Source organism: Arachis hypogaea, chromosome 12, assembly GCF_003086295.3.
Source record: "Arachis hypogaea cultivar Tifrunner chromosome 12, arahy.Tifrunner.gnm2.J5K5, whole genome shotgun sequence".
In the NCBI taxonomy this organism is placed as follows: Eukaryota; Viridiplantae; Streptophyta; class Magnoliopsida; order Fabales; family Fabaceae; genus Arachis; species Arachis hypogaea.
The window spans coordinates 76,718,286-76,746,159 of NC_092047.1; the positions used below are offsets into that span (position 1 = coordinate 76,718,286).

At 38.8% G+C, this 27,874-nt stretch overlaps 1 non-coding gene across 1 annotated transcript; it reads left to right on the forward strand.

The window, feature by feature from the left end:
- Window positions 1–11,250: 11,250 nt before the first annotated feature.
- Window positions 11,251–11,354, forward strand: LOC112732081 (small nucleolar RNA R71). The gene has a single exon (XR_003167820.1). It is a non-coding gene; the product is annotated as a small nucleolar RNA R71 (small nucleolar RNA).
- Window positions 11,355–27,874: the final 16,520 nt, after the last annotated feature.

Sequence of the window (27,874 nt, forward strand, 5' to 3'; positions counted from 1 at the left end):
GATCATAATCTCAACTCTTTTTCACAACTCCACACAACTAACCAACAAGTGCACTGGGTCGTCCAAGTAATAAACCTTACGTGAGTAAGGCTCGATCCCAAGGAGATTGTCGGCTTGAAGCAAGCTATGGTCATCCTTGTAAATCTCAGTCAGGTGGATTCAAATGGTTATGAGGTTTTGGTGATTAAAACATAAATAAAATATAAAATAAAATAATGTTACTTATGTAATTCAATGGTGGGAATTTCAGATAAGCGTCTAGAGATGCTTTGTTGCTTCTGAACCTCTGCTTTCCTACTGCCTTCTTCCAATCATGCGTTACCTCCTTCCGTGGCAAGCTGTAAAATCCTCTCGGATGAAAACAAATCCATATGCGCTGTCACCACACGACTAATCATCTGTCGATTCCCGCTAGCGCCGGAATAGGACCATTGTCCTTTTGCACACTGTCACTGCACCCAACATTTGCAGGTTAGAAGCTCTTCACAGTCATCCCTTCCCAGATCCTACTCGGAATACCACAGACAAGGTTTAGACTTTCTGGGTCCCAGGAATGCTGCCAATGGTTCTAATCTATATCACGAAGGTTCTAATCTTAGATTAGAAACCCAAGAGAATATACTCCATCTATCGTCCAATGACTACATTGAACATCATGTAGACCGCTTTGTGGTTGTCAGGCACACAATCTTGGCTAAGCGAGTAACAAAGATTGGGTGATTATCACGGGTCACCCTTTCATTCTGACTCAACTAAATTAAGTACGAGAGTATATCTTGGAGAAGAAGTAGGCGTGAATTGAATAGAAAAATAGTAGTAATTGCATTAATTCATGAAGAACAGCAGAGCTCCACACCTTAATCTATGGGGTGTATAAACTCCACCGTAGAAAATACATAAGTGAAAAAGGTCTAGGCATGGCCGAATGGCCAGCCTCCAAAGGTGTACAAAATGATCTATGATAGCATAAAACTGATCAAGGATGGTCAAAAGACATAAAATAAATCACTAAAAGTAGTTTTTATACTAAACTAGTAACTAGGGTTTACAGAAAATGAGTAACTAAGTGCAGATAGTGCAGAAATCCACTTCCAAGGCCTACTTGGTGTGTACTTGGGCTGAGCATTGAAGCTTTTTCGTGCTTAGGCTGTTCCTGGAGTTAAACGCCAGCTTTGGTGCCAGTTTGGGCGTTTTACACCAGAAATTTTAGGCTGACTTTAAACGCCGGTTTGGGCCATCAAATCTCGGGCAAAGTATAATCTATTATATATTGCTGGAAAGCTCAGGATGTCTACTTTCCAACGCAATTGAGAGCGTGCTAATTAGGCTTCTGTAGCTCCAGAAAATCTACTTCAAGTGCAGGGAGGTCAGAATCCAACAGCATCTGCAGTCTTTTTTCAGCCTCTGAATCAGATTTTTGCTCAGGTCCCTCAATTTCAGCTAGAAAATACCTGAAATCATAGAAAAATACACAAACTCATCGTAAAGTCCAGAAATGTAATTTTTGAATAAAAACTAATAAAAACATAATAAAAACTAACTAAAACATACTAAAAACTATGTAAAAACAACGCCAAAAAGGGTATAAATTATCCGCTCATCACAACACCAAACTTAAATTGTTGCTTGTCCCCAAGCAAATAAAAACAAAATAGAATAAAAACAAGAGAATATACAATGAATCTCAAAAATATCAATGAAGATTAGTCTCAATTAGATGAGCGGGACTTGTAGCTTTCTGCTTCTGAACAGTTTTGGCATCTCACTTTATCCTTTGAAGTTCAGAATGATTGGCATCTATAGGAACTCATAATTTAGATAGTGTTATTGATTCTCCTAGTTCAGTATGTTTATTCTTGAACACACCTACTTTATGAGTCTTGGCCGGGGCCCTAAGCATTTTGTTTTGCAGTATTACCACCGGATACATAAATGCCACAAACACATAACTGGGTGAACCTTTTCAGATTGTGACTCAGCTTTGCTAGAGTCCCCAATTAGAGGTGTCCAGGGTTCTTAAGCAGACTCTTTTTGCTTTGGATCACGACTTTAACCACTCAGTCTCAAGCTCTTCACTTGACACCTTCACACCACAAGCACATGGTTAGGGACAACTTGGTTTAGCCACTTAGGCCAGGATTTTATTCCTTTGGGCCCTCCTATCCATTAATGCTCAAAGCCTTGGACCCCTTTTTTTTATTTTACCTTTGCCTTTTAGTTTAATGGGCTATTGGCTTTTTCTGATTGCTTTTTCTTTCTCTTTCTCTTTTTTTCTTTATTTTTTTCACCATTTTTTTCGCAAGCTTCTTCTTTTTCACTGCTTTTTCTTGCTTCAAGAATCAATTTTATGATTTTTCAGATTATCAATAACATTTCTCCTTTTCTATTATTCTTTCAAGAGCCAACAATTTTAACATTCATAAACAACAGTATCAAAAATATGCACTGTTCAAGCATTCATTCAGAAAATAAAAAGTGTTGCCACCACATCAAAATAATTAAAATAACTTCAAGATAAAATTCGAAACCATGCACTTCTTATTCTTTTGTAATTAAAAAGTGTTGATTTGCTCCCAATAGTTTTGTAGAGGAAAGTGCATCCCTTGAGGCATCTCAGGGATTTCATGATGAGGAACTTCCTCATGCTCTTGTTGAGGTCCATGAGTGGGCTCTCTTGATTACTCTATCCTTTTCTTAGTGATGGGCTTGTCCACTTCAATGAGGGTGTCTTCCTCTATGACAATTCCAGTTGAATTGCAGAGGTGACAAATGAGATGAGGGAAGGCTAACCTTGCCAAAGTAGAGGACTTGTCAGCCACCTTGTAGAGTTCTAGGGATATGAACTCATGAACTTCTACTTCCTCTCCAATCATGATACTATGGATCATGATAGCCCGGTCCACAGTAACTTCAGACCAGTTGCTAGTAGGAATGATTGAGCGTTGGATGAACTCCAACCATCCCCTAGCCATGGGCTTGAGGTCAAGCCTTCTCAATTGAACCGGCTTGCCTCTTGAGTCTCTCTTCCATTGAGCTCCTTCCACACAGATGTCCAAGAGGACTTGGTCCAACCTTTGATCAAAGTTGACCCTTCTAGCGAAAGGGTGATGATCTCCTTGCATCATTGGCAAGTTAAATGCCAAACTCACATTTTCCGGACTGAAATCCAAGTATTTCCCCCGAACCATTGTGAGCCAATTCTTTGGGTTCGGGTTCACACTTTGATCATGGTTCTCAGTGATCCATGCATTAGCATAGAACTCTTGAACCATTAAGATCCCGACTTATTGGATGGGGTTGGTGAGAATTTCCCAACCTCTTCTTCGAATCTCACGTCGGATCTCCGGATATTCACTCTTTTTTAGCATGAAGGGGACCTCGGGGATCACCTTTTTCTTGGCCACAACTTCATAGAAGTGGTCTTGATAGACCTTTGAGATGAATCTCTCCATCTCCCTGGATGGCGTTAAACGCCAGAAATCCTTCTTCACTGGGCGTTTTTCTAAACGCCAAGAATGCTACCTTTACTGGCGTTAAACGCCCAGAATGGTAGCCATTCTGGCGTTTAACGCCCAGTTTGCCTCTTTATTGGCATTTTGACGCCAGTGAGCTCCTTTCCTCTGTGATTTCTCTGTTTTATGTCTTGAACCTCCATTTTCCTGACTTTTTCACTGAAAATATATTAATTAACAAGGAAAACAAAATTAAAAAGACTTATCTAACTGTTACAATATCTAATTATTGATAATGGCTGGGTTGCCTCCCAGCAAGCACTTCTTTACTGTCTTTAGCTGGACTTTTACTAAGCTTTTAACTTAGTCTCAACTTTGAGCATTCTTGCTCAACATTGCTTTCAAGATAGTGTTTGATTCTTTGTCCATTAACAATGAACTTTTTGTCTGAATCAATATCTTGAAGCTCTACATAGCCATATGGTGACACACTTGTAATCACATATGGGCCCCTCCACCGGGATTTCAATTTCCCTGGGAACAATCTGAACCTAGAGTTAAACAGCAGGACCTTCTGTCCTGTCTCAAAGACTCTAGATGACAGCCTTTTGTCATGCCATCTTTTTGCTTTCTCCTTGTAGATTTTAGCATTTTCAAAAGCACTGAGTCTGAATTCTTCTAGCTCATTCAACTAGAGTAATCTCTTTTCTCCAGCTACCTTAGCATCAAGGTTTAGAAACTTGGTTGCCCAGTAGGCCTTGTGTTCCAGTTCTGCTGGCAGATGACAAGCTTTTTCATACACAAGCTGGTATGGAGAGGTTCCTATAGGAGTCTTGAATGCTATTCTGTATGCCCACAGAGCATCATCTAGACCTCTTGCCCAATCCTTTCTACGGGTACTTACAGTCCGTTCTAGGATTCATTTTAGTTCTCTATTTGAGACTTCAGCCTGCCCATTTGTCTGCGGATGATATGGAGTGGCCACTTTATGGTTAATTCCATATCTGACCAGAGCATAGTCAAGCTGTTTATTGCAGAAATGAGTGCCTCCATCACTAATAAGTATCATAGGGACACTGAACCTACTGAAGATATGCTTCTGAAGGAACTTCATCACTGTCTTAGTATCATTAGTAGGTGTTGCAATTGCCTCTACCCATTTAGATACATAGTCTACTGCCACCAGAATATAAGTGTTTGAATATGATGGTGGGAAAGGCCCCATGAAGTCAATACCCCATACATCAAACAACTCAATCTCTAAGATCCCTTGCTGAGGCATGGCATAACTGTGAGGCAAATTACCAGCTCCCTGGCAACTGTTACAGTTACGTACAAACTCTCGGGAGTCTCTGTAGAAAGTAGGCCAGTAGAAACCACATTGGAGAACCTTGGTGGCTGTCCGCTCACCTCCGAAATGTCCTCCATATTGTGATCCATGGCAATGCCATAGGATCTTCTGTGCCTCTTCTCTAGGTACACAACTACGGATCATTCCGTCTGCACACCTCTTAAAAAGATATGATTCATCCCACAAGTAGTATTTTGCATCAGTAATCAGTTTTTTTGTTTACTGCTTACTGTACTCTTTGGGTATGAATCTCACAGCTTTATAGTTTGCAATGTCTGCAAACCATGGTACTTCCTCAATGGTAAAGAGTTGCTCATCCGGGAAGGTTTCAGAGATTTCAATAGGAGGGAGGGACGCTCCTACTACTGGTTCTATCCGGGAAAGGTGACCAGCTACCTGGTTTTCTGTCCCCTTTCTGTCTCTTATTTCTATATCAAACTCTTGCAGAAGCAACACCCATCTTATGAGCCTGGGTTTTGAATCCTACTTTGTGAGGAGATATTTTAGAGCAGCATGGTCAGTGTACACAATTACTTTTGATCCTACTAAATAAGATCTAAACTTGTTGATGGCATAGAGCACTGCAAGTAACTCCTTTTCTGTGGTTGTGTAATTTTTCTGTGCATCATTTAAAACACGGCTAGCATAATAAATGACGTGCAGAAGTTTTTTATGCCTCTATCCCAATACTGCACCAATGGCATGGTCACTGGCATCACACATTAGTTCGAATGGCAATGTCCAGCCTGGTGCAGAAATAACTGGTGCTGTGACCAGCTTAGCTTTCAGAGTTTCAAACACCTGCAGAAACTCCGTGTTAAAGATGAATGGCGTGTCAACAGCTAGCAGATTGCTCAGGGGTTTTTCAATTTCTGAAAAATCCTTTATAAACCTCCTATAGAACCCTGCATGCCCCAGAAAGCTTCTGATTGCCTTAACATTGGCAGGTGGTGGTAATTTTTCAATTACCTCTACCTTAGCTTGATCTACCTCTATTCCCTTGTTTGAAATTTTGTGCCCAAGGACAATTCCTTCAGTCACCATAAAGTGACATTTCTCCCAGTTTAAAACTAGGTTAGTCTCTTGGCATCTTTTTAGAACAAGTGCTAGATGGTCAAGACAGTTGCTGAATGAGTCTCCAAATACTGAGAAGTCAACCATGAAGACTTCCAGAAATTTTTCTACCATATCAGAGAAAATAGAGAGCATGCACCTCTGAAAGGTTGCAGGTGCATTGCACAGACCAAATGGCATCCTTCTGTAGGTAAATACTCTAGAAGGACATGTGAATGTTGTTTTCTCTTGGTCTTGAGGGTCTACTGCAATTTGGTTGTAACTTGGATAGCCATCCAAAAAGCAGTAGTATTCATGACCTGCTAATCTCTCTAGCATCTGGTCTATGAATGGTAAAGGAAAATGATCCTTCCTGGTGGCTGTATTAAGCCTTCTATAGTCAATACACATACGCCACCCTGTAACTGTTCTTGTAGGAACCAGTTCATTCTTTCCATTTTGAACCACTGTCATGCCTCATTTTTTGGGGACAACTTGGACAGGGCTTACCCAGGGGCTATCAGAAATAGGATAAATAATCCCAGCCTCCAGTAACTTAGTGGCCCCTTTTTACACCGCCTCCTTCATGGCTGGATTTAGCCACCTCTGTGGTTGAACCACTGGCTTAGCATCATCCTCCAATAGGATCTTGTGCATGCATCTTTCTGGGCTAATGCCCTTGAGATCACTTATGGACCATCCAAGAGATGTCTTGTGTGTCCTTAGCACCTGAATTAGTGCCTTTTCTTCCTGTTGATTTAAAGCAGAGCTTATGATCACCGGAAAAGTCTCACCTTCTCCCAAAGCATTTTATTTTGCAATATTACCACCGGATACATAAATGCCACAGACACATAACTGGGTGAACCTTTTCAGATTGTGACTCAGCTTTGCTAGAGTCCCCAATTAGAGGTGTCCAGGGTTCTTAAACAGACTCTTTTTGCTTTGGGTCACGACTTTAACTGCTCAGTCTCAAGCTCTTCACTTGACACCTTCACGCCACAAGCACATGGTTAGGGACAACTTGGTTTAGCCGCTTAGGACAGGATTTTATTCCTTTGGGCCCTCCTATCCATTAATGCTCAAAGCCTTGGACCTTTTTTTTATTTTACCTTTGCCTTTTAGTTTAATGGGCTATTGACTTTTTCTGCTTGCTTTTTCTTTCTCTTTCTCTTTTTTTTCTTTATTTTTTTCGCCATTTTTTTTTTGCAAGCTTCTTCTTTTGCACTGCGTTTTCTTGCTTCAAGAATCAATTTTATGATTTTTCAGATTATCAATAACATTTCTCCTTTTCCATTATTCTTTCAAGAGCCAACAATTTTAACATTCATAAACAACAGTATCAAAAATATGCACTGTTCAAGCATTCATTCAGAAAATAAAAAGTGTTGCCACCACATCAAAATAATTAAGCTAACTTCAAGATAAAATTCGAAACCATGCACTTCTTGTTCTTTTGTAATTAAAATATTTTTTATTTAAGAAAGGTGATGGATTCATAGGATATTCATAGCTTTAAGACATAGACACTAAACACTAATGATCATGTAATAAAGACACAAACATAGATAAAACATAAAGCATAGGGAATGAAAAACAGAAAAATAAAGAACAATGAAATTAAAAAAATGGGTCCACCTTAGTGATGGTGGCTAGTTCTTCCTCTTGAAGATCTTATAGAGTGCTTTAGCTCCTAAATGTCTCTTCCTTAACTTTGTTGCTCCTCCCTCATGGCTCTTTGGTCTTTTCTGATTTCATGGAGGAGGATGGAATGCTCTTAGTGCTCTACCCTTAATTGTCCCATGTTGGAACTCAATTCTCCTAAGGAGGTGTTGATTTTCTCCCAATAGTTTTGTAGAGGAAAGTACATCCCTTGAGGTATCTCAAGGATTTCATGATGAGGAACTTCCTCATGCTCTTGTTGAGGTCCATGAGTGGGCTCTCTTGATTACTCTATCCTTTTCTTAGTGATGGGCTTGTCCACTTCAATGAGGGTGTCTTCCTCTATGACAATTCCAGTTGAATTGCAGAGGTGACAAATGAGATGAGGGAAGGCTAACCTTGCGAAAGTAGAGGACTTGTCTGCCACCTTGTAGAGTTCTAGGGATATGACCTCGTGAACTTCTACTTCCTCTCCAATCATGATACTACTATGGATCATGATAGCCCGGTCCACAGTAACTTCAGACCGGTTGCTAGTAGGAATGATTGAGCATTGGATGAACTCCAACCATCCCCTAGCCACGGGCTTGAGGTAAAGCTTTCTCAATTGAACCGGCTTGCCTCTTGAGTCTCTCTTCCATTGAGCTCCTTCCACACAGATGTCCAAGAGGACTTGGTCCAACCTTTGATCAAAGTTGACCCTTCTAGCGAAAGGGTGAGGATCTCCTTGCATCATTGGCAAGTTAAATGCCAAACTCACATTTTCTGGACTGAAATCCAAGTATTTCCCCCAAACCATTGTGAGCCAATTCTTTGGGTTCGGGTTCACACTTTGATCATGGTTCTCAGTGATCCATGCATTAGCATAGAACTCTTAAACCATTAAGATCCCGACATATTGGATGGGGTTGGTGATAATTTCCCAACCTCTTCTTCGAATCTCACGTCGGATCTCTGGATATTCACTCTTTTTTAGCATGAAGGGAACCTCGGGGATCACCTTTTTCTTGGCCATAACTTCATAGAAGTGGTCTTGATGGACCTTTGAGATGAATCTCTCCATCTCCCATGACTCGGAGGTGAAGCAATTGCCTTCCCTTTCCTCTTTCTAGAGGTTTCTCCGGCCTTAAGTGCCATTAATGGTTATGGAAAAACAAAAAAAAGTAGTGCTTTTTCCACACCAAACTTAAAATGTTTGCTCACCCTCGAGCAAAAGAAGAAAGAAAGGAGGAGAAGAAGAAGAAGAAATGGAGGAGAAAGAGGGAGGTGAGTGGTTCAGCCAAGGGGGTAGGAGTGTGTATGTTGTGTGAAAATGAAGATGGTAATTAGGGGTATTTATAGGGTACGGGAGAGAGGGTATTTGGCCATGTGTGGGTAGGTTTGGGAGGGAAATGGTTCGAATTTGAATGGTGAGTTAGGTGGGGTTTAATGATGGATGGATGTGAGTGGTGAAGATGTTGTGGGGAAGAGGGTAGGATTTGATAGGTGAGGGGTGTTTGGGAAAGAGGTATTGAGGTGATTGGTCAAGGGTGTATGGGGAAGAGAGTTGTGGAAAGGTGTGAAGAAGAGGAAAGAGGATATGGGATAGGTGGGGATCCTGTGGGGTCCATAGATCCTGAGGTGTCAAGGAATCTGAGTCCCTGCACCATTCTGGCATTCAAATGCCCATTCTGTGCCAAATCTGGCGTTTAACGCCAGCTCTGCTACCATTCCTGGCGTTAAACGCCAGTCTGCTGCCCATTTCTAGTGTTTAACGCCAGTCAGACACCCTTTTCTGGCATTAAACTCCAGCCAGATGCCCATTTCTGGCGTTTAACTCCCAGAATGCTGCCAGGCTGGGCGTTAAACGCCCATTCTGCTATCCTTACTGGTGTTTAAATGCTAGTAAGCCTGTCCTCCAGGGTGTGCTATTTTTAATGCTATTTTTCATTCTGTTTTATATTTTTCAGTTGTTTTTGTGACTTCACATGATCATCAACCTAAAGAAAACGTAAAATAGCAATAGAAAATAAATAAATATAATTAAATAAAATTGGGTTGCCTCCCAACAAGCACTTTTTTAATGTCAATAGCTTGACAGTGAGCTCTTAGAGAGCCTCACAGAGATCCAGAGCTTAGTGGTGGCCTCCCAACACCAAAATAGAATTTGAGTGTGGGGGCTCTGTTTGACTCTGTATTGAGAGAAGCTTTTCATGCTTCCTCTCCATGGTTGCAGAAGATGATCCTTGAGCTTTAAACACAAGGTAGTCCTCATTCAATTGAAAGACTAGCTCTCCTCTGTCCACATCAATCATAGCTCTTGCTGTGGCTAGGAAGGGTCTTCCAAGGATGATGGATTCATCTTCATCCTTTCCAGTGTCTAGGATTATGAAGTCAATAGGGATGTAAAAGCCTTCAACCTTTACTAAGACATCCTCTACAAGTCCATAAGCCTGTTTTCTTGAATTGTCTGCCATCTCTAGTGAGATTCTTGCAGCTTGTACCTCAAAGATCCCTAGTTTCTCCATTACAGAGAGGGGCATGAGGTTTATCCCTGACCCCAACTCACACAGAGCCTTCTCAAAGGTCATGGTACCTATGGTACAAGGTATTAAGAACTTTCCAGTATCTTGTTTCTTATGAGGTAATTTCAGTTGAACCAGATCATTTAGTTCATTGATGAGCAATGGAGGTTCATCCTCCCAAGTCTCATTACCAAATAATTTGGCATTCAGCTTCATGATTGCTCCTAGATATTGAGCAACTTGCTCTTCAATAATATCTTCATCCTCTTCAGAGGAAGAATACTCATCAGAGCTCATGAATGGCAACAGTAAGTTTAGTGGAATCTCTATGGTCTCTATATGAGCCTCAGATTCCTTTGGTTCCTCATTAGGGAACTCCTTGGAGGCCAGTGGACATCCATTGAGGTCGTCCTCTCTGGAAATCACTGCCTTTCCCTCCTCTATGCATTCGGCCATGTTGGTTATATTTATGGCCTTGCACTCTCTTTTTGGATTCTCTTCTGTATTGCTTGGGAGAGTATTAGGAGGAAGTTCAGTAACTTTCTTACTCAGCTGACCCACTTGTGCCTCTAAATTTCTAATAGAGGACCTTGCTTCAGTCATGAAACTGAGCGTGGTCTTAGATAGATTAGAGACTATAGTTGCTAAGTCAGAGTGGCTCTGCTTAGAATTCTCTGTCTGTTGCTGAGAAGATGATGGAAAAGGTTTGCTATTGCCAAACCGGTTTCTTCCACCATTATTATTATTGAAGCCTTGATTAGGCTTCTGTTGATCCTTCCATGAGAGATTAGGATGATTCCTCCATGAAGGATTGTAAGTGTTTCCATAGAAATCTCCCATGTAATTCACTTCTTCCATTCCAGGATTCGCAGGATCATAAGCTTCTTCTTCAGAGGAGGCTTCCTTAGTACTGCCGGATGCAGCTTGCATTCCAGTCAAACTCTGAGAAATCATATTGACTTGCTGAGTCAATATTTTATTCTGAACCAATATGGCCTTCAGAGTATCAATCTCCAGAACTCCTTTCTTCTGAGTTGTCCCATTATTCACAGAATTTCTTTCAGAAATGTACATGAACTAGTTATTTGCAACCATTTGAATGAGTTCCTGGATTTCTTCAAGTGTCTTCTTCAGATGAAGAGATCCACCAGCAGAGTTGTCCAATGACATCTTGGATAATTCAGACAGACCATCATAGAATATACATATGGTGCTCCATTCTGAAAGCATGCCAGAAGGACATCTTCTAATCAATTGCTTGTATCTTTCCCAAGCTTCATAGAGGGATTCACCTTCCTTCTGTCTGAAGGTTTGGACTTCCACTCTAAGCTTACTCAACTTTTGAGGTGGAAAGAACTTGGCCAAGAAAGCATTGACCAGCTTTTCCCAAGAATTCAGGCTTTCTTTAGGTTGTGAGTCCAACCATGTCCTAGCTCTATCTCTTATAGCAAAAGAGAAAAGCATGAGTCTATAGACCTCAGGATTAACCCCCTGGGTCTTAACAGTATCACAGATTTGCAAGAATTCAGCTAAAAACTGATGAGGATCTTCCAATAGAAGTCTATGAAACTTGCAATTCTGCTGCATTAGAGAAACTAGTTAAGGCTTAAGCTCAAAGTTGTTTGCTCCAATTGCAGGAATTGAGATGCTCCTTCCGCAGAAGTCAGAAGAGGGTGCAATAAAGTCACCAAGCATCTTCCTTGCATCTCCACCATTGTTGTTGGGTTCGGCCATCTCTTCTTCTTTTTCGAAAAATTCTGTTAGGTCCTCTCCAGAGTGTTGTGCTTTAGCTTCTATTAGCTTCCTCTTTAGAGTCCTTTCAGGTTCCGGATCAGCTTCAACAAGAATGTTCTTATCCTTGCTCCTGTTCATATGAAAAAGAAGAGAACAGAAAATAAGAAAAATCATCTATGTCACAGTATAGAGATTCCTTTATGTGAGTAGAAGAAGGAAGAATAGAAGAATGAGAAGAGAAAAATTCGAACACAGAGAGGGAGAGAGGGTTCCAATTTTTAAGAAGAAGATGAGTGTTAGTGATTAAATAAATAAATAGAAAGAGTTGAGAGAGGGAGAGAATTCGAATATTAGTTTAAAATAAAATAAAATTATTTTTGTTTTTATTTAAATTTTGAGTTATAATTCAAAAATTAAGAGAAAAAATAAAATAAAATTTGAAAACTAATTAAATTAATTAATTAAAAAGATTTTTGAAAAAGTGATTAGTGATTTTCGAAAATTAGAGAGAGAGAAAAGTAGTTAGTTAGTTTTGAAAAAGATATGATTGAAATTTATTTTGAAAAAAGATTTGAAAAATAAATTTAAAAAGATTTGATTTTAAAAATTAAAGTTGATTACTTGACTAACAAAAAACTAAAAGATATGATTCTAGAATTTAAAGATTGATCCTTTCTTAATAGGCAAGTAACAACTTGAAAATTTTTGAATCAAAACATTAATTGTTTTCATTAATTTCGAAAATATGAAACAAAAATAAGAAAAAGATTTTGAAAATCGATTTTTAAAATTTTTGAAAATATATAAAAAAATGGAAAAAGATTTTATTTTTGAAAAAGTTTTGAAAAGTTAGGATTTTTAAATTGAAATTTTGACTTGACTCATAAGAAACAACTAAATTTTAAAAATTTTTTACTAAGTCAATCCAAAAATTCGAAATTTATGAGAAGAATAAGGGAAAGATATTTTTTATTTTTGAATTTTTATAAGGAGAAAGAAAAACACAAAAATGACACAAGACATAAAAATTAAAGATCAAAACTAATAATGCATGCAAGGACACTTTGAATGTCAAGATGAATACCAAGAACACTTTGAATGTCAAGATGAACACCAAGAACTTATTTTTGAAAATTTTTAATAAAAGAAAAATATGCAAGACACCAAACTTAGAAATTTTTAATGTTGAGACACTAACAAATTGAAAATGCATATGAAAAACAACAACAAACACAAAACAAGAAAATCACAAGATTAAAAAAAGACAATCATCAAGAACAACTTGAAGTTCATGAAGAACACCATGCATGAGTTTTTTTCGAAAATTTTAAGAAAAATTAAAAAGATGCAATTGACACCAAACTTAAAAATTGACACTAGACTCAAACAAGAAACACAAAATATTTTTGGTTTTTATAATTTTATTAATTTTTTTGGTATTTTTTGAAAATTAATTAGGAAAAGAAAATAAAAGAAATCCAAAATTTTTAATAAGAATTTCCAGGAATCATGCAATGTTAGTCTAAAGTTTCGGTCCAAAAATCTAGACATGGCTTAATAGCCAGCCAAGCTTTATATGAAAGCTTCGGTCCAAAAGATTAGACATGGCCAATGGCCAGCCAAGTTTCAGCAGAGCATTACATACAACAGACAAATTGATGGGAATCAAAAGGCTCCTGCAATGATAAGTGGAAGCCTCGGTCCAAAAAAAAATTAGACATGGCTTGACAGCCAACCAGGTTTCAACAGATCATGATGAAACTCTAGAATTCATTCTTAAAAATTCTGAAGAACAAAATAAAATATTATTTTTTTGGATTTTTTTTCGAAAATAAAAAAAATAAAATGATTAAAAATAAAATAAAATTACCTAATCTGAGCAGCAAGATGAACCGTCAGTTGTCCAAACTCAAACAATCCCCGACAAGTGCGCCAAAAACTTGGTGCACGAAATTGTAAATCACACTTTTCACAACTTCGCACAACTAACCAACAAGTGCACTGGGTCGTCCAAGTAATACCTTACGTGAGTAAGGGTCGATCCCACAGAGATTGTCGGCTTGAAGCAGCTATGGTTATTTCATAAATCTTAGTCAGGAGATTAATGATAAGAGTGATTGTATTTATGAAAAATAAATAACATAAAATAAATGGTACTTGTAATTCAGTAATGAGAAACAGGTTGAGGTTCTGGAGATGCTTTGTCATCTGAATCTCTGCTTTCCTACTGTCTTCTTCTCCAAACACGCACGGATCTTTCCATGGCAGGCTGTATGATCCTCTCAGATGAAAACAAATCCATATACACTGTCACCGCACGGCTAATCATCTGTCAGTTCCCGCTAGCGTCGGAATAGGACCATTGTCCTTTTGCACACTGTCACTTGTGCCCCACATTTGTAGGTTTGAAGCTCTTTACAGTCATCCCTTCCCAGATCCTACTCGGAATACCACAAACAAGGTTTAGACTTTCTGGATCCCAGGAATGCTGCCAATTGGTTCTAGCCTATACCACGAAGGTTCTAACCTCCAGACTCGGTCTGTGGATCAGAAACCCAAGAGATACGTATTCAAGCTGTCGCCCAATGACTACGTTGAGCTCAAATAGAACGGAATGGTTGTCAGGCATGCGTTCATAGGGTTGAGAATAATGATAAGTGTCACGGATCATCATCTTCTCCAGATTGAAGTACGAATAAGTATCTTAGAATAGAATCAAATGTGATTGAAAGGAAAACAGTAGTAATTGCATTAATCCATTGAGACACAACAGAGCTCCTCACCCCCAACCATGGGGTTTAGAGACTCATGCCGTCAGAAATACAATATGAAGTGTAAAAATGTCATAAGATACTCAATGAATCTCTCAAAGTAGTTTTTATACTAGACTAGTGACCTAGGTTTACAGAACATGAGTAACTAAGTGCAGATAGTGCAGAATTCAACTTCTGGGACCCACTTGGTGTGTGTCTAGGCTGAGCTTTCAAGCTTTCACGTTTATATGCCCAAAGCTAGCATTAAACACCACCCCAGGTGCCAGAATGGGCGTTTAACGCCGAAAAAGGTGCCAGTTCTGGCGTTTTACGCCAGACAGTTTTAGGCTGATTTTGGACGCTGGTTTGGGCCATCAAATCTCGGGCAAAGTATGGCCTATTATATATTGCTGGAAATCCCAAGATGTTACTTTCCAACGCAATTGAGAGCATGCTAATTGGGCTTTTGTAGCTCCAGAAACTCCACTTCAAGTGTAGGAGGGTCAGAATCCAACAGCATCTGTAGTCCTTTTGCAGCCTCTGAATCAGATTTTTACTCAGGTCCCTCAATTTCAGCCAGAAAATACCTGAAATTACAGAAAAATACACAAACCCATAGTAAATCCCAGAAATATGATTTTTGAATAAAAACTAATAAAAATATAATAAAAAGTAACCAAATTATACTAAAAACTACTTAAAAACACTTCCAAAAGGGTATAAATTATCCGCTCATCACAGACAAGGAACTTAAATTGTTGCTTGTCTCCAAGCAACTAAAAATAAAATAGGATAAAAAGAAGAGAATATACAATGAATTCCAAATTTATCAATGAACTTAGTTCCAATTAGATGAGCGAGACTTGTAGCCTTTTTACTTCTGAACAGTTTTGGCATCTCACTTTATCCTTTGAAGTTCAAAATGATTGGCTTCTTTAGGAACTCAGAATTCAGATAGTATTATTGATTCTCCTATTTCAGTATGTTGATTCTTGAACACAACTACTTTATGAGTCTTGGCTGTGACCCTAAGCATTTTGTTTTACAGTATTACCACCGGATACATAAATGCCACAGACACATAACTGGGTGAACCTTTTCAGATTGTGACTCAGCTTTGCTAGAGTCCCCAGTTAGAGGTGTCCAGAGCTCTTAAGCACACTCTTTTTGCTTTGGACCACGACTTTAACCGCTCAGTCTCAATTTTTTCACTTGACACCTTCACGTCACAAGCACATGGTTAGGGACAGCTTGGTTTAGCCGCTTAGGCCAAGATTTTATTCCTGTGGGCCCTCCTATCCATTAATGCTCAAAGCCTTGGATCCTTTTTACCCTTGCCTTTTGGTTTAAAGGGCTATTGGCTTTTTCTGCTTGCTTTTCTCTTTCTCTTTCTCTCTCTTTTTTTTATTAGCTTCTTCTATTCACTGCTTTTTCTTGCTTTAAGAATCAATTTTTTTTATTTTTCAGATTATCAATAACATTTCTCCTTTTTCATTATTCTTTCAAGAGCCAACAATTTTTAACATTCATAAATAATAAATTCGAAAATATGCATTGTTCAAGCATTCATTCAGAAAACAAAAGGTATTGTCACCACATCAAAATAATTAAACTAATTTCAAGATATAATTCGAAATCATGTACTTCTTGTTCTTTTGTAATTAAAAATATTTTTCAATTAAGAAAGGTGAAGGATTCATAGGATATTCGTAGCTTTAAGACATAGACTCTAAATTTTATTAATCATGAAATAAAAAAAATAAGACATAAAATAAACATAAAAGCAGATCAATAATAATAAAAGCAAGGAAATTAAAAATATAAAAATAAATGACTCTTAAAATAGATCTCTAATAACAAAAGCTATCACAGAGTTAGGACTCAACAACCTGCATTGGGAGAGGTAGGTGCTCCTTCAATTTGTGGGACGCCTGGTTCTTCAAGGGACAGCTTCTGGCGCTTTAGCTCCTGTATCTCACGCCTTTGTTTCTCTTGTTCTCTGAGCAGTTTGTAGAGCATGCTGTTCTGATTTTACTGTTCTTCTTTGAGTTGATCTATAGATTCTTGCAGCTTGTTGACAAATTCTTCTAAGCGGGCCCAATAGTCAAATTGGGGAATTTCTGGGAGGAGCTCATGCGCTCTCCTCTTGGTGAGGTTATCTTGAACTTGAGGTCCATCCATCACCCTTTTGGTGATTGGGTGTTCGACTGGGATATACTCATCAACACCTATTTGTACTCCCACATCTTTACATAACAGACTGATCAAGCTTGGGTAGGCCAACTTGGCCTCAATGAATTCCTTGTTTGCAATTGTGTAAATTTCACAAGGAATTAATTGATGGACCTCCACTTCTTTTTTCAGCATAATACAGTAGATCATCACTGCTCTTTTGACAGTGACTTTAGAACGGTTACTGCTAGGAAGTATGGATCGCCCAATAAAATCCAGCCAGCTCCTAGTAACTGGCTTGAGGTCTCCTCTCTTTAGTTGGTTTGGGATACCTTTTGAATTAGTTATCCACTTGGTTCCAGGGAGGCATATGTCCTCTAGAACTTGATCCAACTTTTTATCTTTATCCATTCTCCTGTTAAAGGATTCTGGATCATCCTGCAGTTGAGGAGGTTTGAGGACTTCTCTCACTTTGTCAAGATGGAAGTAGATAATCCTGCCCCTGACCATGGTTCGAAAAGTGTGGAAGGCAGTTCCCTCCATTCTTTTCTTATCTGTCAGCCACAGATTTGCATAAAATTACTGGACCATGTTTCTTCCCACATTCATCTCAGGATTAGCTAGGATTTCCCAGCCTCTGTTTCGAATATGCTCTTGGATCTCCGGATATTCGTCATCTTTCAGATTGAACTTGACTTCCAGGATCACTGATCTTCTGCACACTATTTTGAAGTAATGATCTGCATGTTCTTTGGTGCAGAACCTCTCATGCATCCATTGTGGTTTTGGATTATTTTCTTTCTTGCCTCTTGGAGTGGTTTGTTTTCCTTTAGAGGCCATGATCTTGGTCAGTGATCACGGAAAATCACACCAAACTTCGAGGTTTGCTTGTCCTCAAGCAAAAGCAAAGAAAGAAGATGAGTAGATGGAGAGAGTAATTCGAATGATGGAGGAGGGGTGATGGCCGAATGCATAAATAGAGGGGAGGGAGGGTATGGTTTCGAAAAGATTTGAAAAAGATATGATTGAAGGATATGATTGATACAAGATAAACATGATATGCAAAAGAGAATATTGTTTTCAAAAATTAAAAGATACGAAGAAGATATAAGGAAGTTAAATCTAAATTTTTGTTTATGCATCTAAGAAATAAAAGATAATATGAATGAATTGAAAAGATTTGAAAAGAAATTGAAAAGAATTTGAAGTAGAGTCAATAAAAATATATAATTTTATAAATTTTTGTGAATGGAGTTTAAAAGATGAATGTTTGTAATCTTTGGATGCAGAAAATTTTGATTTAAAACATGAAAATTCAAAAACAATTGAATTGAAACGAAATTACCTCTCCCCTAGCTGTTCTGGCATTAAACGCCCATAATGATATCCATTCTGGCGTTGAACGCCCATCTGGTGGCCATTTTAGGCATTTAACGCCCAGCCAGGTACCCTGGCTGGCGTTAAACGCCAGAAATCCTTCTTCACTGGGCATTTTTCTGAATGCCCATAATGCTACCTTTACTGGCGTTAAACGCCCAGAATGGTAGCCATTCTGGCGTTTAACGCCCAATTTGCCTCTTTACTGGCATTTTGACGCCAGTGAGCTCCTTTCCTCTGTGATTTCTCTGTTTTATGTCTTGAACCTCTATTTTCCTGACTTTTTCACTGAAAATATATTAATTAACAAGGAAAACAAAATTAAAAAGACTTATCTAACTGTTACAAACATCTAATTATTGATAATGGCTGGGTTGCCTCCCAGCAAGCACTTCTTTACTGTCTTTAGCTGGACTTTTACTAAGCTTTTAACTTAGTCTCAACTTTGAGCATTCTTGCTCAACATTGCTTTCAAGATAGTGTTTGATTCTTTGTCCATTAACAATGAACTTTTTGTTTGAATCAATATCTTGAAGCTCTACATAGCCATATGGTGACACACTTGTAATCACATATGGGCCCCTCCACCGGGATTTCAATTTCCCTAGGAACAATCTGAACCCAGAGTTAAACAGCAGGACCTTCTGTCCTATCTCAAAGACTCTAGATGACAGCCTTTTGTCATGCCATCTTTTTTCTTTCTCCTTGTAGATTTTAGCATTTTCGAAAGAACTGAGTCTGAACTCTTCTAGCTCATTCAACTGGAGTGATCGCTTTTCTCCAGCTACCTTAGCATCAAGATTTAGGAACATGGTTACCCAGTAGGCCTTGTGTTCCAGTTCTACTAACAGATGACAGGCTTTTTCATACACAAGCTGGTATGGAGAGATTCCGATAGGAGTCTTGAATGCTGTTCTGTATGCCCACAGAGCATCATCCAGACCTCTTGCCCAATCCTTTCTACGGGTACTTACAGTCCGTTCTAGGATTCATTTTAGTTCTCTATTTGAGACTTCAGCCTGCCCATTTGTCTGCGAATGATATGGAGTGGCCATTTTTTGGTTAATTCCATATCTGACCAGAGCAGAGTCAAGCTGTTTATTGCAGAAATGAGTTCCTCCATCACTAATCAATATCATAGGGACACCGAACCTGCTGAAGATATGCTTCTGAAGGAACTTCATCACTGTCTTAGTATCATTAGTGGGTGTTGCATTTGCCTCTACCCATTTAGATACATAGTCTACTGCCATCAGAATATAAGTGTTTGAATATGATGGTGGGAAAGGCCCCATGAAGTCAATACCCCATACATCAAATAACTCAATCTCTAAGATCCCTTGCTGAAGCATGGCATAACCGTGAGGCAAATTACCAGCTCTCTGGCAACTGTTACAGTTACGTACAAACTCTCAGGAGTCTCTGTAGAGAGTAGGCCAGTAGAAACCACATTGGAGAACCTTGGTGGCTGTCCGCTCACCTCCGAAATGTCCTCCATATTGTGATCCATGGCAATGCCATAGGATCTTCTGTGCCTCTTCTCTAGGTACACAGCTACGGATCATTCCGTCTGCACACCGCTTAAAGAGATATGGTTCATCCCACAAGTAGTATTTTGCATCAGTAATCAGTTTTTTTGTTTGCTGCTTACTGTACTCTTTGGGTATGAATCTGACAGCTTGATAGTTTGCAATGTCTGCAAACCATGGTACTTCCTCAATGGCAAAGAGTTGCTCATCCGGAAAGGTTTTAGAGATCTCAGTAGGAGAGAGGGACACTCCTACTACTGGTTCTATCCGGGACAGGTAACTAGCTACCTGGTTTTCTGTCCCCTTTCTGTCTCTTATTTCTATATCCAACTCGTGCAGAAGCAACACCCATCTTATGAGCCTGGGTTTTGAATCCTGCTTTGTGAGGAGATATTTTAGAGCAGCATGGTCAGTGTACACAATTACTTTTGATCCTACTAAATAAGATCTAAACTTGTTGATGGCATAGAGCACTGCAAGTAACTCCTTTTCTGTGGTTGTGTAATTTTTCTGTGCATCATTTAAAACACGGCTAGCATAATAAATGACGTGCAGAAGTTTTTTATGCCTCTATCCCAATACTGCACCAATGGCATGGTCACTGGCATCACACATTAGTTCGAATGGCAATGTCCAGCCTGGTGCAGAAATAACTGGTGCTGTGACCAGCTTAGCTTTCAGAGTTTCAAACACCTACAGACACTCTGTGTTAAAGACGAATGGCATGTCAGCAGCTAGCAGATTGCTCAGAGGTTTTGCAATTTTTGAAAAATCCTTTATAAACCTCCTATAGAATCCTGCATGCCTCAGAAAGCTTCTGATTGCCTTAACATTGGCAGGTGGTGGTAATTTTTCAATTACCTCTACCTTAGCTTGATCCACCTCTATTCCTTTGTTTGAAAATTTGTGCCCAAGGACAATTCCTTCAATCACCATAAAGTGACATTTCTCCCAGTTTAAAACTAGATTAGTCTCTAGGCACCTTTATAGAATAAGTGCTAGATGGTCAAGACAGGAGCTGAATGAGTCTCCAAATAATGAGAAGTCATCCATGAAGACTTCCAGAAATTTTTCTACCATATCAGATAAAATAGAGAGCAAGCACCTCTGAAAGGTTGCAGGTGCATTGCACAGACCAAATGGCATCCTTCTGTAGGCAAATACTCCAGATGGACATGTGAATGCTGTTTTCTCTTGGTCTTGAGGGTCTACTGCAATTTGGTTGTAACCTGAATAGCCCTCCAAAAAGTAGTAGTATTCATGACCTGCTAATCTCTCTAGCATCTGGTCTATAAATGGTAAAGGAAAATGATCCTTCCTTGTGGCTGTATTAAGCCTTCTGTAGTCAATACACATACGCCACCCTGTAACTGTTCTTGTAGGAACCAGTTCATTCTTTTCATTTTGAACCACTGTCATGCCTCCTTTTTTGGGGACAACTTGGACAGGGCTTACCTAGGGGCTATCAGAAATAGGATAAATAATCCCAGCCTCCAGTAACTTAGTGGCCCCTTTTTGCACCACCTCCTTCATGGCTGGATTTAGCCACCTCTGTGGTTGAACCACTGGCTTAGCATCATCCCCCAATAGGATCTTGTGCATATATCTTGCTGGGCTAATGCCCTTGAGATCACTTATGGACCACCCAAGAGCTGTCTTGTGTGTCCTTAGGACCTAAATTAGTGCATTTTCTTCCTGTTGATTTAAAGCAAAGCTTATGATCACCGGAAAAGTCTCACCTTCTCCCAAAAATGCATATTTCAAGGATGGTGGTAGTGGTTTGAGCTCGGGTTTAGGAGGCTTATCCTCTTCCTGAGGAGTTTTCAGAGGTTCTTCCGTTCTCTCTGGTTCCTCCATATCAGGCCGAACATCCTTAAAAATGTCCTCTAGCACTGATTCGAGACTCTCAGTCATATTGACCTCTTTCACCAAGGAGTCAATAACATCTGCGCTCAGGCAGTCTTTTGGTGTGTCTGGATGCTGCATAGCTTTGACAGCATTTAACTTAAACTCATCCTCATTGACTCTCAAGGTTATTTCTCCCCTTTGGACGTCAATGAGGGTTCGTCCAGTTGCTAGGAAGGGTCTTCCTAGAATGAGAGTTGCACTCTTGTGCTCCTCCATTTCCAGCACTACAAAGTCAGTAGGAAAGGCAAATGGCCCAACCTTGACAATCATGTCCTCAATTATGCCTGATAGGATTTTTATGGAGCCATCAGCAAGTTGGAGGCAAATCCGAGTTGGTTTAACTTCATCAGTCAAACCAAGCTTTTTGATAGTGGATGCAGGGTATTAGGTTGATACTTGCCCCAAGGTCACACAGAGCTGTCTTGGTACAAGCATCTTCTAATGTGCATGGTATCATAAATCTTCCAGGATCTTTAAGCTTCTCTGGTAAGCTTTTCAGAATGATTGCACTGCATTCTTCAGTGAGGAAAACTTTTTCAGTTTCTCTCCAATCATTCTTATGGCTTAAGATCTCTTTCATGAACTTAGCATAAGATGGTATTTGCTCAAGTGCCTCTGCAAATGGAATCTTTATTTCAAGAGTCCTGAGATAGTCTGCAAAGTGAGCAAATTATTTATCCTGTTCCGCTTGGTGGAGTTTCTAAGGATAAGGCATCTTGGCTTTGTATTCCTCAACCTTGGTTGCTGCAGGTTTATTTCCTTCAGAAGTGGTTGGAGAAGCCTGCTTAAGAGGGTTGTTACCAGCATTTACAGGTGTCTGGTCCCTTAGTTGCATTTGAACGCCAGAGTTGGGGGCTGCATGGGTGTTTAACGCCAGATTGCCACCCTTTTCTGGCGTTTGGACGCCAGAACTAGCCATCCCTTGGGCGTTTAATGCCACTTTTTTGCCCTTTTCTGGCATTCGAACGCTAGAATCATTCCTCTCTGGGCTCTTACTGTCCTCAGAGGGATTTTGGGTAGTGGTTTGGTTATCCTTTCTTGGCTTCCTGCTACCTTGGATTGATACATTCAGTGTTTTCCCACTCCTTAGTTTAACAGCTTGGCATTCTTCTGTTATCTATTTAGATAGTTGCTGTCTTGTCTGATCCAATTGTGCTTCCATATTTTGATTAGAATTTTTAGTGTCTTGGAGCATCTCCTTGAATTCTGCAAACTGTTTTGTTATAATAAGCAATTGCTGATTGAGTTCAGCAACTTGTTCTTGAGGACTAAGTTCAGTGGAGACTGCTTTAGCCTCTTCTTTCAGGGAGGACTCACTACTTAAGTACAGATGCTGATTCCTAGCAACTGTATCAATGAGCTCTTGAGCCTCTTCAATTGTCTTTCTCATGTGTATAAATCCACCAGTTGAGTGATCTAGAGATATTTGAGCTTTTTCTGTAAGCCCATAGTAAAAGATGTCTAACTGCACCTACTCTAAAAACATTTCAGAGGGGCATTTCCTTAGCATCCCTCTGTACCTCTCCCAGGAATTATAAAGGGATTCATCATCCTCTTGTTTAAAGCCTTGGATGTCTAGCCTTAGCTGTGTCATCCTTTTTGGAGGGTAATATTGATTCAGGAACTTGTCTGATAACTATTTTCATGTTCTTATGCTTGCTGTGGGTTGGTTATTTAACCACCTCTTAGCTTGATCTTTTACAGCAAATGAAAATAGTAGTAATCTATAGACATCCTGATCCACTTCTTTATCACGTACTGTGTCAGCAATTTGTAAAAATTGTGCCAGAAACTCAGTAGGTTCTTCCTGTGGAAGACCGGAATATTCGCAGTTTTGCTGCACCATGATAATGAGCTGAGGATTTAGCTCAAAATTACTTGCTTTGATGGGAGGTATACAGATGCTACTCCCATATGCAGCAGTAATGGGGTTAGCATATGACCCCAGAGTCCTTTTGGACTGTTCATTTCCACTTAGGTCCATGATGGAGAAAAGGGAATTGATGTGAACTGTAAATAAAATATATTTTTATTCTTATTTTATTTAATTAAAAACAAATTGAATTAAAAAAATAAGATAAAATAAAATAATTAGAAATTAAAATATAAATTTCGAAAACTAAAAGAAAAAGGAAAAATAAATTCGAAAACTAAAATAATTACTTAATTAAGAATATTTGAAAAACTTTGGATATGATTTTTGAAAAGAATTTTGAATTTTGAAATTTCAAAACTAAGATAAGATAAAATGGAAGTTTTAAAATAAAAATCTGAATTTTTAAATGAAATTTTTGAAAATTCAATTAAATAAATAGAAAAGATTTTTTTGAATTTAATGAGGAAAGAGAAAAACAATAAGATGACACCAAACTTAGAATTTTTAGATCAAAACAAAGAAAGCAAACAGGAAAACCTTGAGTGTCAAGATGAACACCAAGAACAAATTTTTAAACATTTCTAAGAAAATAGAAACACAAAGGACACCAAACTTAAAAATTTTTGTATTTTGGACACCAATAATTCGAAAATGTATAAGATAAACAGCAACAAATATCAAACAAGAAATTTTAAGGATCAAATAAGAAAAATTATCAAGAACAATTTGAAGATTAATAAGGAATTAAGAACACATGTAATTCGAAAAATTGAAAGAAAAAATAAAAACATGTAATTGACACCAAACTTAAAACATGAAACTAAACTCAGACAAAAGACTAAATTATGAAGTTATTGTTTTTAAAAAAAATTCGAAAATAATTTAGAAAAAGAAAATAAGGATTCTAAAATTTTAACTAAAAACAATAATAGAAGACTCTAAACCAAAATGATAATTTTTTTCCTAATCTAAGCAACAAAATAAACCGTCAGTTGTCCAAACTCAAACAATCCCCGGCAACGGCGCCAAAAACTAATTGTCCCATTATTCACAGGATTTCATCAGTCTAAAAGTCATGGACCAGGAGGCTAAGAGATACACACTCAAGCTATTACAGATAGAACGGACGTGGTTGTCAGGCACGCATTCATAAGTGAGAATGATGATGAGCGTCACGGATCATCACATTCATCAGGTTGAAGTGCGAGTGGATATCTTAGAATAAGAATAAGCTTGAATTGAATAGAAGAATAATAGTACTTGCATTAATTCATGAGGAACAACATAGCTCCACACCTTAATCTATGGGGTGTAGAAACTCCACCGTTGAAAATACATAAGTGAAAATAGGTTAGGCATGGCCTAATGGCCAGCCTCCAAGTCCAAGGTCTAAGGACTAAACGTCCAAAGATTCCAAAATAAATCACTAAAAGTAGTTTTTATACTAAACTAGTACCTAGGGTTTACAGAAAATGAGTAACTAAGTGCAGATAATGCAGAAATCCACTTTCGAGGCCCACTTGGTGTGTGCTTGGGCTGTTCCTGGAGTTAAACGCCAGCTTTGGTGCCAGTTTGGGCGTTTAACTCCAATTATGGTGCCAGTTTGGGCGTTTTACGCCAGAATTCCTTGGGCTAACTTTGAACGCCAGTTTGGGCCATCAAATCTCGAGTAAAGTATGGACTATTATATATTTCTGGAAAGCCCAAAATGTCTACTTTCTAACGCAATTGAGAGCGTGCCAATTGGGCTTCTGTAGCTCCAAAAAATCCACTTCGAGTGCAGGGAGGTCAGAATCTAACAGTATCTGCAGTCCTTTTTTAGCCTCTGAATCAGATTTTTGCTCAGGTCCCTCAATTTCAGCCAAAAAATATCTGAAATCACAGAAAAATACACAAACTCATAGTAAAGTCCAAAAATGTGATTTTTAAATAAAAACTAATAAAAATATAATAAAAATTAATTAGAACATACTAAAAACTATGTAAAAATAATGCCAAAAAGCGTATAAATTATCCTCTCATCACAACACCAAACTTAAATTGTTGCTTTTCCCCAAGCAACTAAAAACAAAATAGGATAAAAAGAAGAGAATATATAATGAATCTCAAAAATATCAATGAAGATTAGTCTCAATTAGATGAGCGGGACTTGTAGCTTTCTGCTTCTGAACAGTTTTGGCATCTCACTTTATCCTTTGAAGTTCAGAATGATTGGCATCTATAGGAACTCATAATTTAGATAGTGTTATTGATTCTCCTAGTTCAGTATGTTGATTCTTGAACACAGCTACTTTATGAGTCTTGGCCGTGACCCTAAGCATTTTGTTTTCCAGTATTACCACCGGATACATAAATGCCACAGACACTTAACTGGGTGAACCTTTTCAGATTGTGACTCAGCTTTGCTAGAGTCCCCAATTAGAGGTGTCCAGAGCTCTTAAGCATACTCTTTTTGCTTTGGATCACGAATTTAACCGCTCCGTCTCAAGCTCTTCACTTGACACCTTCACGGCACAAGCACATGGTTAGGGACAGCTTGGTTTAGCCGTTTAGGCCAGAATTTTATTCCTTTGGGCCCTCCTATCCATTAATGCTCAAAGCCTTGGATCCTTTTTACCCTTGCCTTTTGGTTTAAAGGGCTATTGACTTTTTCTGCTTGCTTTTTCTTTTTCTTTCTCTCTTTTTTTTTTTTGCAAGCCTTGTTCTTCATTGCTTTTTCTTGCTTCAAGAATCAATTTTATAATTTTTCAGATTATCAAATAACATTTCCCCTTTTTCATTATTCTTTCAAGAGCCAACAATTTTAACATTCATGAACAACAATATCAAAAATATACACTATTCAAGCATTCATTCAGAAAATAAAAAGTATTGCCACCACATCAAAATAATCAAGCTAACTTCAAGATAAAATTTGAAACCATGCACTTCTTGTTCTTTTGCAATCAAAACATTTTTTCATTTAAGAAAGGTGACGAATTCATAGGACATTCATAGCTTTAAGTCATAGACACTAAACACTAATGATCATGTAATAAAGACACAAACATAGATAAAACATAAAGCATATGGAACGAAAAACAGAAAAATAAAGAACAAGGAAATTAAAGAATGGGTCCACCTTAGTGATGGCGACTAGTTCTTCCTCTTGAAGATCTTATGGAGTGCTTGAGCTCCTCAATGTCTCTTCCTTGCCTTTGTTGCTCCTCTCTCATGGCCTTTTGGTCTTTTCTAATTTCATGGAGGAGGATAGAATGCTCTTGGTGCTCCACCCTTAGTTGTCCCATGTTGGAACTCAATTCTCCTAAGGAGGTGTTGATTTGCTCCCAATAGTTTTGTGGAGGAAAGTGCATCCCTTAAGGCATCTCAGGAATTTCATGATGAGGAATTTCCTCATACTCTTGTTGAGGTCCATGAGTGGGCTCTCTTGTTTACTCCATCCTTTTCTTAGTGATGGGGTTTTTCTCGTCAATGAGGGTGTCTTCCTCTATGACAATTCCAGCTGAACTGCAGAGGTAACAAATGAGATGAGGGAAGGCTAACCTTGCCAAAGTAAAGGACTTGTCCGCCACTTGTAGAGTTCTAGGGATATGATCTCATGAACTTCTACTTCCTCTCCAATCATGATACTATGGATCATGATAGCCCGGTCTATAGTAACTTCAGACCGATTGCTAGTAGGAATGATTGAGCGTTGGATGAACTTCAACCATCCCCTAGCCATAGGCTTGAGGTCAAGCCTTCTTAGTTGAACCGGCTTGCTTTTTGAATCTCTCTTCTATTGAGTGCCTTCCACACAAATGTCCCTAAGGACTTGGTCCAACCTTTGATCAAAGTTGACCCTTCTATTGAAAGGGTGAGGGTCTCCTTGCATCATTGGCAAGTTAAATGCTAACCTCACATTTTTCGGACTAAAATCCAAGTAATTCCCCCGAACCATTGTGAGCCAATTCTTTGGGTTCGGGTTCACACTTTGATCATGGTTCTTAGTGATCCATGCATTGGCATAGAACTCTTGAACCATTAAGATCCCGACTTGTTGAATGGGGTTGGTGAGGATTTTCTAACCTCTTCTTCGAACTTCATGTCGGATCTCCGAATACTCACTCTTTTTGAGCTTAAAGGGGACCTCGGGGATCACCTTTTTCTTTTCCACAACTTCATAGAAGTGGTCTTGATGGACCTTTGAGATGAATCTCTCCATCTCCCTTGACTCGGAGGTGGAAGCAATTGCCTTCCCTTTCCTCTCTAGAGGTTTCTCCGGCCTTTGGTGCCATTGTTGGTTATGGAAAAACAAAAAGCTTTAGCTTTTCCCACACCAAACTTAGAAGATTTGCTCGTCCTCGAGCAAAAGAATAAAGAAAGGAGTAGAAGAAGAAGAAATGGAGGAGATGGAGTTGAGTAGAGGGTTCGGCCAAGGGGGTAGTAGTGTGTATGTTGTGTGAAAATGAAGGTGGTAAGGAGGGGTATTTATATGGTAAGGGAGAGAGGGTATTCGGCCAT